General features: G+C 39.9%; 1 protein-coding gene across 3 annotated transcripts in view; it reads left to right on the top strand.

The window, feature by feature from the left end:
* The window catches only part of LOC144004490 (thyroid hormone receptor alpha-B), a 107,097-nt gene that overhangs the window by 67,571 nt on the left and 25,983 nt on the right, over positions 1–13,543 (top strand). The window lies entirely within an intron of this gene.

The raw sequence follows: 13,543 nt of genomic DNA, 5'->3' as shown, positions 1-13,543 counted from the left end.
TATTTAGAGGTGTCAGGCAATTACAATTTGTAGTTGTAATTAATCACATGACTTCAATAGTTAATTCACAATTAATCGCAAATTTTATATCTGTTCTAAGTGTACAATAAAATGTAAAATAAAATGTTTTTTTCCAAGTTGTCATACTCTTGTTAACATTGATAAAAGTGGGGGGTGATGTTAAACTATTAGAAATATGGCTGCATCTTTTAGTCATTGATAGAATAATTTCATAACTCATAAAATTGAGTTAAAATGAAAAAGATGTACTGTATTGTAAAAAAAAAAAAAAAATGAGTGTGATATTGATTTGTCTTTTGAGGTAATTTTATTTATAATTTGGCATAATTCCATTTGTAAGACGGTGACATTTTTCTTTTCATATTAGGAGCTATCAAATCTTTAACATGAAGTAATTTCTGCACATTTTTATTATTGTAAACGACAACTTGACTGCAGTCTCCACAAATATATGCATTATTTTTGATTTTATTACCGCTACATTTTTACACATATATATATATATATATATATATATATATATATATATATATATATATATATATATATATATATATATATATATATATATATATATATATATATATATATATATATATGTGTATGTGTGTATATATATATATATATATATATATATATATATATATATATATATATATATATATATATATATATATATATATTAGGGGTGTGAATTGCCTAGTACCTGACGATTCGATTCGTATCACGATTCACAGGTCACGATTCGATTCGATACCGATTAATCCCGATACGAATTTATAAGTCGATTGTTGCGATTTTTTCCCATTCAAATTTAGAAAATACTAATCAGTAAGCTTGTAGAGTGTAAGATTTATATGAAAATGTATTATTTATTTATCTGAAATTTCAGTCTTATAGAGGTTCTAATCTGTTTCATGTTTGAACAGCATTAAAATAAAATATTAAGGCTAATTGTTCCGTTCATATAACATTCTTCCATGCTCAAGGTGTGAATCCTAAAAAATAAAATAAAATAAAATAAAAATCGATTCTGCCGATTATTGAATCGATTCGAGAATCGCGCGATGTAGTATCGCGATATATCGCCGAATCGATTTTTTTTAACACCCCTAATATATATTATACAATATTACATTTCCTTTGATACGTATATTGATATATTTCAAACTGGAACAATTTGGTTCGACTCGATCTTTTAAATGGAAAAAAAAAACATTTCCAAATTCAAAGCTGTTTTGTTACACCCCTAATGTGTATATATGTATATGTGTGTATATGATACAGATGTATGTGTGTGCGTGTGTGTCACTTGAGGACACAGCAAGGCAGGGCTTGTCCTAACTTAACTTCTTCAGTCAGACTCCACTAATCCAGGGAATGTTCTAGCCTTTACATGGACTACGTGACCCTCACCTCCTTACCATACACACGCATATACACAGTGTACAGCAGGTGTGTGTGTTTGTGCATGTGCGCGCGTCTGTTTATGGACTGGATGACCCAGAATGTTTTGCTCCTGTTCTGTCAACACAGCGCTCACATGCACGAATGCAGCACGAGGGCATGCACGCACACGCACACATACGCAGTTACACAGTGCTGGTGTTTATCGTCTGGGAGAGGCGGCCCATATAGAATTCCCCCTATATGCCCCCTCTTGCCTGTTATCTTCCTTCTCCGCCACCAGCGTATATATCTTCCTCGTTTATCTCTGTCGACTGATTGGACGATTGGACTTGCGGCCTGTGATTGGACGAATCCCGTGGTTCTACTGCTCAAACTCATCAGGCCTTCCACTTAAATAATCAACCTGCTGAATAGACTTGGTAAATTGTTATTGATGCGTAGATGCAATGATTAATTAGCAACCCCTTATTTCTCTTACGTATGTTTTAACATCGACTTATTTATTGTAATGTGGGACCACAGTCGCTGTCTATTGGGAGCCGGGACAAGAGTATATTAGGTGTATAAAGCGTCTGATAGGGGCATAAAACAAGTCGGGCCTGGATTACATGCTGTGAAGATATAAAGGTTCCAACCCGAAAGTAAAGTTGTCAACCCGAACTTTGTGATTGCAGTTGCAGTGACATCAGGGTTGCGTTAAACTCCCATATTAGCTGTACTTTTGTAAAGCGTAAATCCTGTCGACCCGCATGCCACCGCACTTGTCGTTAAGTATTGATGTCAGCCCGATGATTAATGACTTTGAACCTGATGAACGCGGCGATGGGGAAGCGCGGGCGTCGCCGTCATATCTGATGTCGCGCGTCCCAAAGCCCATTTACGCTTGTCAGTCGCTCGACCGTGTCGGTGTCACGGCGCTTTTGTCTTAGTGCGGGTCGAGTTGCCGGACTTGCTAGGGAGTCACTGTGACAACAGCGTATACCGGACATCATGGAAGAACTGCAGGAATGTTTCCCATTGATAACTTATAACTAATATTAAATGTCATATAACCAGCCGGTCAATATTGTTTAATCGTTAAATAAATAAAATGGATGCAATTATTTCCTCACTACATGACTTGTCATTTACATTTGTGCTGTCACTTTCTAATATTTTTAGAATCGATTAATCTATCGATTATTTAATAAACTAATTAGATTAATTGTATTTTTGCATAAAGTGTTTAACAAAAGCATTTTTTCCCCTGATTACTGTTTATTAACCAGTAGTTGGTGGTTATTTCGGCCACTGCCACGCGTTATCAAAAAATTTTGATATGACAAAGGCTTTGATCATTCACGAAAAGAGATACAATGCTTGCATCTGCTGGCCATTTTGATTCCACAACCCACTGACCAGGCAGCGCTGCACTTAGACGTTGCACTGAGAAAAAAAATAAAAATAAAAAACATAGTTGACGTCATTTAACGTTTATGGCGGCATACGTCGTGATTTTACTAATCGTTATTAAAGGTTTTTGGCAGTCATAGAGTTAAACACAGAAGATAAGTCTTATTTCATGAAAGACTACAGAAATCAGTGAACAATTTCTGTTGATGTGCTGAAATCAGAGGATTTACACAGTTAAATTATAAAAGGGCTCCATATGATTCCTCAATTATTAAAATAGTTGTCGATTAATTTGATAATTACTTGTTGATTAATCGATGAATTTTGACAGCTCTAATTTACATGCATGTTTGGTTATATACGTCTTCAACATTGAGTTGTGTCCTAAAAAAAAATTAATGGTGATATAACTACGGTTAAATTTTTCCACATTATTTTACAGTGCACTGAGTTTGTGTGTAGAATTTTGAGGGGGGAAATGCATGTCCTATGTATGTAATAAGGCATTGTGGATACTTATTGCGTGGCCAACTCTTTTTGCGTTTCTTTCCATCGACAGTTATGTCAAGTCTACATAAAGTGCTTGATGCTGTATACATGAATTTGTCATGCTAATGGAGGTTCTTTTTTTTAATCCGCTGACTTTTTCATGAGGACTAGCCTCGGCGTGACCCTCTAGAGAAGCTAGAACTTGTGGAAATGGACTGCGAGGTTGATGTAGGAAAGCAGAAGTGTGCACATGCTTCTCACAAAAGCAACACAGATGGATGCAAAGTGGTGTTCTATATTCACCGCTGTTGTATATGTGCACATACATACATAGTGTAGAGTGCACATGTAATGAATGCACAGGGTCCAACTTGTGGATAAATATTAACATTCCTTGGGTCCGGCGGAACCTCACGTGGCCTCAGCGAGCCCGCGGTGCAGCAGCACCCCCATACCCCCACCTTCCTGGGTGTGCGCCTCAGTGCACCAAATGAATTTCACACCTGCGTTCTTCTATCAATGCTGATCTGAAACTTTAACGCGAGGCAGGTTTATTTGTACAACACCATTGGTACACAAGGTAAATCCGTTTTGGTTAACATGGGAAAGGTTAGGTTGATTAAAGACAAGATTTCAGAGGGGGAAAAAAGGAAAATCAAGATAATAGAGAGCGTACATAAAAAGCCTTCCCACCCCTGTGCAAAGGCCAGGTTTTTGTGATTAAAAATTTTTTTTTATTGCTTTCTAGCAGAAGGTTCAGGGAAATACAAACCAAATGCCAGTCAGCAGAAGGTGGATGGAATTAAGAACAATTCCAAATGCCAGTCCACTTAAGGTGGAGGGAATTATGAGCAGTTTCAATTAACCAGGCAGTAGAAGATGCAGAGTAATATTAGCAATTTCAAAAACAGTCAGTTTTACGTCAAAACCTTTCCATCCTAAAGTAAATTTGTCAAAGTTGCAAGACTCACAATTTATCTAAGCAAGGGAAAACACAGAAGTTCATAACATGGTCTAAAGTCTGCTACCGCAAGATTTGCCAAGTTGGAAGTATAATATTGTAAATCTCCCGTTCAATTAGTCCAGTCACCTGAAAATGAACACGTGAAGCAACTTATCTGTCTCTTGTATGAACAAAACATCTTCAATTCAGGTTGTAATAAGCACAAATGTTCAGCTATGGTGGATCCCCACAGGAACTCATCACATATTTCAGCTCATTTTAGTGATAGACATTCCATACATTTCCCGAATTAAGAGCCGAGTAATTCTTCTTCCCATATCTCTCCCCTCCCATCAGCTTTTCTGGGTCAGTCGGAATGTTTAACAAGTATTTGCAGCCATTCGGAAACATCATACAGACCATAATCCTGTCAGCGCCAGTATGGCCGCCATCACGGCTGGCTTAGGGTCCAAACTGCCTGCATGGATAACGCCGTGTCATCCGTGGCAGCATGTGGCTGCACATTCGGTCGGCGTAATCACAGGGTCCGGTGTTGACCTTATGTAAATTGTCCAGTTGTTGGCACGGTAACAGCACAATGCTCCTTTTGAGTGGATCTTATAAAAAAAGGGGATGAATGTGGGAAGGTTAACCACCACCATGAATCTTCACAATGAACTTTTACGTTTAACTTAACCCCAAAACTCCACCTTATGTCTTCACTGTTAACCTTGACACTGAATCTTTACCGTGAATCTTTGAACTTTTACCCCCAACCTTGACTGTGAACGTTGACCCCAGACATTAACCCTGAATCCTTAACCCTAAACCTTCGTGATGAATTCTCAACCTGGATCTTAACCCTTAATGTTCAACCTTCCCCACCATCATGAATTTTAACCCCGGATTCTCCCCCAGAACCTTCACCCTGAATCTAATCCCAAACCCTTCACCCTCAACCTTTTGACCTAAAGGTTCAAAGGTGAACCTTGACTCTGAACATTGGCTCCGGACTTTAACCCTGAATCCTTACTCTGATTCTTCACTTCACTCTTCACCACTTTAAACCTTGACTCTGAATCTTCACTCTGAACATTAACCCTGAATCCCAACTCTAAATCTTCATCCTGGACCTTTACCATGAATCTTCACTTTTAATTCTTGGCACTGAATTGTCACCCTGAACCACAGTCCTCAATTTCCACTTAAGACTTCGACAATGAATCTTCACTCTGAAACTTTCAAACCTGAATCTTCACCCAACAGTTTAACCTTGACTCTTCAACCTGAACTTTCACACTGAATGAACCCTGGACCTTTAGCATGAACCTTCACCTCGAATCGTAACCCTACACCTTGACCCTGGACCTCCATCTTGAATCTTTACTTCAAACCTCAGCACTGCATTTACTCTGAAGCTTTGACCCCTCATCCCGAACATTCAACCTCAATCATCACCCTTAACTTTGACCCTGAACATCCAAAATCTTCAATCTGAACCTTCAACATGAATCTTCGCCCTGCACTTTAACCTTTAATTGACCTTGAGCTTTCACTCTGAACTGTCCCATCTCTCTTCTCCTAGTGTCAAGTCATCCATAGCGCAGTAGATCAGACGTGTTGCGTGATGTTGAATCGCGCCTGTGAGGATTCCGTCATGTGTGCGACCATGTGGAATGTGAAAACGACTTCTTCGTCTCTTCTTCTGCTGTTTCTTATCAGCGCTCCTCTTAGTCTCCGGTCCAAAGACGGAAAACTTCTTGATCTGTTCTGACACTAGCGGGTCTCAGGGGGCCAACGACTGTGTTGTGCTCTTGGACACGCATGTGTAAGGCACATGTACAGTGTGTGTGTGTTGTGCATATATATATATATGAGAGCATGTGTGGGTGAGATGAAGACTAATCAGATCCAGGACCACACACACTCGCGAAGATCCGGAGGGAGGGGGGAATACCGGGGCCCCTGGCCGTTGAGTGCCCCAGCCCAAGTCTCTGCCAAGAAAATCACCTTCCAGTCCGTTACCTCCACCTTTCTGAACGCCTCCACACACACACGCGCACACACACCTCCTTCCCACGCCACCTTCTCATCTTTCATAGATTTCTTCTGGATCCGCTCAGGAAAAAGATTGGTATGTGTAGCGCGTGTGGCTGAGGGGGCGCACAGGGGCCTCACCAGGCTTTACCATACCCCTGGGTGGGTGTGTGGGAGTGTTTTGGGGGTTGACAAGTGGCCATGTTGGTGTGTGTGCGGGTGTATGTTTGCGGTTTCTTTACAGTACTTTTTTTTTTTTTTTTTTTTTTTTTTTTATATATTGCTCATTACAGAGGTGGGCTGAGATCTGGCGATGAATGGAAACACTTGACGAGGTACGGAGAGTTGACGTGAGCTGTGTGTGCGTGCATGTCCGTGCGCGTCTGTTTTGACATGTCTATCTCCATTTACGTGTTGCCGTACCCCTCTTAAAGGAACGGTTTGTTGCGCCGGTTTTATGTTGACTTGAGTCTTTAAAATTTTAGAAACCTTCAAGCTGAAATGCTGGGTTGTACTTATGTTTGCTTTATTACTCTGCTACTGAAGATTGCGTTGGTTAGCTTTGACCTAAAACGACATTTTGGCCAGACGTGATGACTTTCAGGCAATAAAATAATGCAAAAAAACACTTTTTTTTTTTTTTTTCCTTGTAAAGTCAAAGGTTTCCAACATAGGATAAAATGGATTGCCCCATTTAATGTTACATTCATTCGTCCAATCCCGTAGCACTTTTGCGGCTGCTCAAGGTGCAACATTAGCTCTCCGTGGTTCCATAACACAGGAACGATGACACACAGCTTTGGCCCCGCCCCCTTGACCGCATGTTGACAGTTTTCCGCCATACCGCATCTACTATTTGAAGGCCTGCCAGCTAAAGTTAGCTGCCTCTGGAAAGAACGCAGAGCAGTTGTGGAAAGCGCCTTCACATTTAGGGCCTGACCAAGAGAATTTCTGCTGCTTTTCCCATCGTAGTGGTATTGGTATTTTTTTAGACTATTTTTACTTGAGTTCCTTGTGTAAATTGTGAACTCACTGGTATGCAGACACGCAACTACAGTACACACTGCTTAGCCTGCAAGGTCCTAATATACAGGATTGTCTCAGAAAATAACTTGGGAACTGAACTGAAAAGATGTAATTCACTTGTTGAATTTAAAAGAATGTTTAAAAGTAAAGTTCAATATTATTATTTAAATCAGATATGAGTTAAGAAGATTGTAGAAATGATTTATTCATTTACTTATTTTTCTTTGATGTATTAATATGAGTGTAATGAAATTTGTATATATGTGTGTTACTATTGTGTATTTTTATTTTTCTATTTATTTTATTTTTTTATACGAGTAGCATTATATTTTCTTTTATTAAAAATGTAATTTATTATAAATAAGTGATAGGATATGAAGAATAAGGGGTAGGACTGGATAAGTTTTCAACTTCTTCCTACTCCCTTGAACATATACATAGATATTTATTGGATGTTTCTTTTATTTTATTTTTTTATTTTTAACTTTATGTGTTTATATAATTATACGTGTATATATGCATATGTTCAATAAACTTCAAACTTCACTTCAACTTCAAAATTAGAATATTGTGGTAAAGTCCATTATTTTCTGTAATGCAATTAAATAAGCAAAATGCCATACATTCTGGATTCATTACTAATCAACTGAAATATTGCAAGCCTTTTATTGTTTTAATATTGCTGATTATGGCATTTTCAGCCAAATATCTTATCTCGAAATATTAGAATATTTCCTCAGACCAAGTAAAAAAAATGCCATAATCAGCAATATTAAAACAATAAAAGGCTTGCAATATTTCAGTTGATTTGTAATGATTCCAGTATGTATGGCATTTTTGCTTATTTAATTGCATTACAGAAAATAATGGACTTTAGCACAATATTCTAATTTTCTGAGACAGTCCTGTATATTTAAATATAACATTTGTGTTGTGGATGTTCGCTTGTTGGCGAGCTACGTTGAGCTCATCAAATGAAGAATGTTTGATGCCACAAACATGAGCAGTCGGGCATCGATTGACTGAAGGGTTTTGGCTTTTTTCGTGTGGAACTAAGCCAATCAATATGTTTAATGTTGCTTTACTTCATGTCAACAGCCAAGTGACTTGACAAAAACTTGATTTGACCAAACTATTGCCAAAGAACTGAAAAGAAAACATGTTCATCCTGTTTATAAGAGTTTTCCGTGTTAGGAGTTAAGATTAAAAGCCTCTTGCGGGAAATATAGCAACTTGAAATTCGCTAGGTAGCACCGACCTTTTGAGAGTTCGAAAATATTAGTGCCTGCCACGAGTGTCTTCAATGGACTACAGTGCACAAAAATCTAATTTGTGTTTCTACTTTTTTTTTTTTTTTTTTTTTTTTTAAGTTTTCTTACAGCCTTATGAAAAGAATTTGGGGTTAATGCAGTTAATCAAATCCCAAAGAAGAACACAATGGCATCGAACATCTGTTTATTATGCATTTGAAAGTAATGAAAGGGCAAGATCGTCACACACACAAGGACAATGATTTCAACAAGATGGCACAAACAGCTGAGCTCGGACGGAAAAAGGAAGCGCAGGGAAAAAACCTGGGCGGCATATGCGTACGTACGTATGTACGTACGTATCCCCCAGACGCGGCGGGCGCTCGGGCCTCCAAAGAGCAGGAAGTAAGACCCGATTGGTTTCCTCGACGCGCGCTGATGTTCTTGGCAGAACCTTGGCTCGGAATGGCGGGAGCGGGGAAAGCTTTATACACTTTTCCATACGCTGTTGGGTGCGGAGCCGCTAAGCGGTCATTTAGGGACACTGCACAATGCATGGAAATTGGAAATAATGTGTTCCAGGGTTGCATTGTCGCTATAAAGTGTACAAAGAGTATTTAAAGCAACCGTTTTAACTGTCACGCGAGTGTAAAAACAAGTGAAACGTGACAGTGAGTGGTACGTTTCAGGCCCAGCCACAATCTGCCATAAAGAGAAAATCCTAACTATTTAGGCCAAAACACATTTGATTTAAGCTTTTAAAAACACACTTTAACCTATTAAATTATGCTTTTAAACACATTCTAGACATTGTATTTGAGCATGCAAAAAATAAATACATTTGCAAAATAGGGCTTCTTGCTGTAATTAAAATGAGCACAGGAAGGACGCACTTTGAGCTACAGAATTCGATTTGGAAAGTAAACCAACTTGAGATTGCTAACATCAATTATTTTCCCAGCCAGACACTATCTGAATGTGCGATCCACACGTGTAGGAATCTGTGCAACTTTGACAAAACTTCCTGCTGAAAAAGTGCTGTGGCATGCCAGCGGCTTTCGTTTCTCGTAGTGTTTTGATGACGCAGCGCTCTTAAAACTGTCACCAGTGCTCCACCGCGGCTTTTCCTTCTCTCTGTGTGCCCGACACGCTCGCTTTTGTCGACAGCGACCACTACGGGACGCCGTCCAACTGTGAGCAAAAGTTAAAGAGTCGCCTCGGGCTTTTAAATTTATGAACAGAGTACTTGCTGCGACTGACACAAGAAGACAAACCACTCAAAAGCAAATAGCGTCTGCTCCGACGGGACGCCAAGTGACCTCTTTTCTGTGCCCCGTATAGAATGTTCTACCCTGTATGCTCTCGGTGTCCTTGGCTGCCACGGGCCTCACTGTATACACGCACCCACACACACACCCACACACTGTACATGCAAACAGAACATGATACACGCTGAACCCGCAGGCACCAGGTAAAAGTTCACATAGCTTCATGCATACACTGCATAGGCAAAAAAAAAAAGTTTTGGGGGGCACCTACAGGAAGTGAAAAGGGATGAAAATGGACAAAATTATTCAGATGCCTACGGTAAATTTTAAAAATGGGGAGTTTGGGAAAGACCTAATGTTGATTCATTGAGTGGTTTGTCCCAATACTTTTGTCCATGTCACTTAACCGCCCTCACCCGAAATCAAACATTTGAAACTTGCAGCAGCCAGTGTGACCTATTAAAAACTCCCCTGACAGCCATTAGGCTGCCGAGACATGAAACTTGATCTTTTGGCCTTTTACTGGAGGGGGCGCGAACCCCCCCCCCGACTAACCTGCCCTTGAATATACACCCCCGACACACCCTCCCAGTCTCCTCCACCTGAGCTTCCTCCACCATCACACTTCATGCTCCCTCCTCTTCATCAAACCCGCTTCGTTACTTGACCACTATTTTAGGGAAACCACCACTTACTGGCTTTTTTTAAGGGGCGGCGTCATTTTCTTTTCATGGCAGTTATGAGGCACTGTCATTTTTTGCAACCAGCCTCAGTCCCTGCCCCCTGCGCACTCAGGGGTCCATTGTATATAATGATTTTGACATAAACTCATTCAAACCCAAAAACGTGTAAACACATTTCTTAATACTTTGTCCACTCCCAAAAATGTATTTGTACTAGTACTGTCAAATGATTAAAATTTTTAATCTGATTAATCACACTTTTTAATTTTGATTAATCACAGTTAATCAGCTAAATTACTTGCGTATTTGCATAATATGAATGTACGCAATTGCATGCATGCGTGTATTGCTCAAAACGTAACAGCATCATATCAACTGGGTGCAATTCAGCAATTATTAATTAATTAAACGCAAATAACTTTTGTTTTATCTAAAGTCCCGTTGCCGTGTTTTTGAAAGCGAAATTTACCACCGAGCACACCAACTGGAGTCACCCCGCTCATTTTGGAACAACAAGCGTAGGAAATGCTGTGCATTGACCTGAACAGCCTAAGCCTTCAATGTAACCATCCGCAGTTACTTTCAAGGCTCAAGTGTGCTCGAAAAAAAGTGTGATTAATATGCGTTAATATGTGATTAATGCGACATTTTTCTGTGATGAATTAATCTATTAACACTTTAACTTTGACAGCCGTAATTTATACTTTTTTTTTTTTTTTTTTTTTTTTTAATGCAAGAGCATACAGAAGTCTTTGATGCAGCGTCTGACGATGAAGAGGTAGCTTAAAGCAAAGGTAGTTATTACAAAAAATGTCCAGCAGATGTTTTTTTTTCCTGGTGAAAGAAGAGACTCTAATTTAAAAGTGATTCTATTTTTTATTTTTTATTTATTTTATTTTTGTGGTAATTAACTCGCTCCTCATCATTTTGAAAAAATAGGAGGAATCAGAGAAGTTGTTAAATATAGTAGCCAAATGACTAAGATGGCAATACTGACTCCCCGCTGTCTGTCCTCTGCAGGGGTCCCCTTTGAACTGCGAAAGCCGCTAAAACCATCAATTTAAAAATAAAAGTCATCCTGCCAAATTAACTCGAAAAATCGATAAACTAGCCGAATTGTCCAGCCCTAATTTGAAACATGAAGTGGAGATGCCAAGTTGTGAAGTCGGGGCTGCTTCTCACAATTAGCTCGCGCGCTCGTGCTAACTTTGAAGTATTTTGCGAATGTGTGTCAGCGTGCGCAATTAAAGGTGAAGCCTGCTGCGAGGAGAATGCCTTGTTTTTTTTTTTGGCAGGTCCAATTAAAAACAACCTGATGGGGAGAGAAGCCCCCGCAGCTTGTGGTGAAGTGAATAAAATTCCATTTGGATGCATTACAACACACTTGAATTGTTTCCTTTCCTCTTGTTTTTTTTTAATTTTTTTATTTAGGTCAAACGCAAGCATATGATAAATTTGCGTCATAATGAGCCTGTCATTGCGCTGTTTTCTAATATTGTAAACAGATGTGGTCAACACATTTATCTTCATTAAATATGACGCCATGCGCTCACACAAAGCACAAATCCATAGCACACTTTCAAATGGAGATGAGCACAAAAACATCTGTGTGCCTTAAATCTCCTCTCATTGATTTTTTTGCTTTCATTCCAGAGTTCCCCTTTCAAGTTTTCCTTTCATGCCCTCACCCACAAAGAAATTTTATCATTTCACCTTCGCACGTGTGAGCCTTCGCCAGTTATTCCTCGTTATCTCGCTTCGTCTCGAGGCCAAACTCTCGTCTCTCCGACCTTGGCCCGGACGAGTATTAATGGTGACTTCCACTGCGTGGGGAGACGTTCAAGGACTCCCCTAGTTGTGGTGGAAAGCAAAAGTTCTTCCAAGAGTTAGCAGGGGAGTTTTTCCAGAAAAATAGGCAGGCTTCTGCAGCTCTGCTAGCGTCCTGGTCCAGTATGTTTTGGATTCGCTTGACGTAGAAACTGACTTGACTCATCTACAAAGGACAAAATCCAAGCTCCGCATGCACTCTATGAAGTGAATAGACATACAAATCATACAATTTCATTGGAAAAAATATTAGAATTTAGGTTGTAAATGTAGGTCAGTGCTACAGTGTATTTATAATACAGGAGAATAAAAAAGTTATATCCCATTGAGAATGATGTTACCAGCTACCGTCTTAAGTTTATTTGTGGATATGTCCAAAATACATTCCATTCAAATGTAGATTGGCTTTGAAAAGTGAAGGAAATGCTCAGCATGCCCACTGTGCCCACACCACCCGGCTTTTTGTACATTTAGCCATGACGCTAGAAGAACATTAGCTCATCTATTCCGCGGAAATTTCTTTCACTCAAGCAGGAACAAAGACGCCATCTGTCCACCGTCCTCTCGCTCTCCCGTGACGATAAGTGGCCGATTGTTGCGGCGCAAACAAACACGAGCGCCATGTGTAACGGCAGTACGTGCCGTGGAGAGAGGCTCTTTGATTTGGCGCCCCGTTAGCGGACAGCCGGCGTTGCTTGCTCCCCGTCATTAAGCTCGTCTCGTTTGTCAACTGCCCGTCCTCCTATATCTTGGAATCGACTTTGACCCACCCTTAAGCTTTTTTGTTTTTGTTTTTTTCTTCTTCTTTGCGTTGTTGTTGTTGTTCAATCTAGTCTTCCCAACCACTAAGCCAAAGGCTTGACTACATTGCTCACTAACGAAAGCCACAGTTGAGTTGTTGAGCATCGTATTTGAAGCCCTTCCACAGTTAATTGTAGGCATGTAACGACTAAAACCTAAAATCTTTGACACCATGGCGATGTCATTTTTTTGAATGAAATATTAGGTGTTTTGTTGGCTATTTTTAAGTAAAACGCCCGGTTCACTAAAACCCCGCCTCTTCCCGTGTGGTTGCCGCCCTCCTCTTGTCCAAGCCAGCTGCTGCGCGCACTGCCCACAAAATTCTGGAGCGCTACGTTCCAGAACTCCTCTGAGTGGCCACGCAAGACTGGCCAGCTCTTGCAGTACAACCGGGTT

The sequence above is a fragment of the Festucalex cinctus genome, chromosome 17, assembly GCF_051991245.1.
Source record: "Festucalex cinctus isolate MCC-2025b chromosome 17, RoL_Fcin_1.0, whole genome shotgun sequence".
Taxonomy (NCBI): domain Eukaryota; kingdom Metazoa; phylum Chordata; class Actinopteri; order Syngnathiformes; family Syngnathidae; genus Festucalex; species Festucalex cinctus.
The sequence above is the reverse complement of the archived record's forward strand: the minus strand, read 5'-3'. Positions and strand labels throughout refer to the sequence as shown.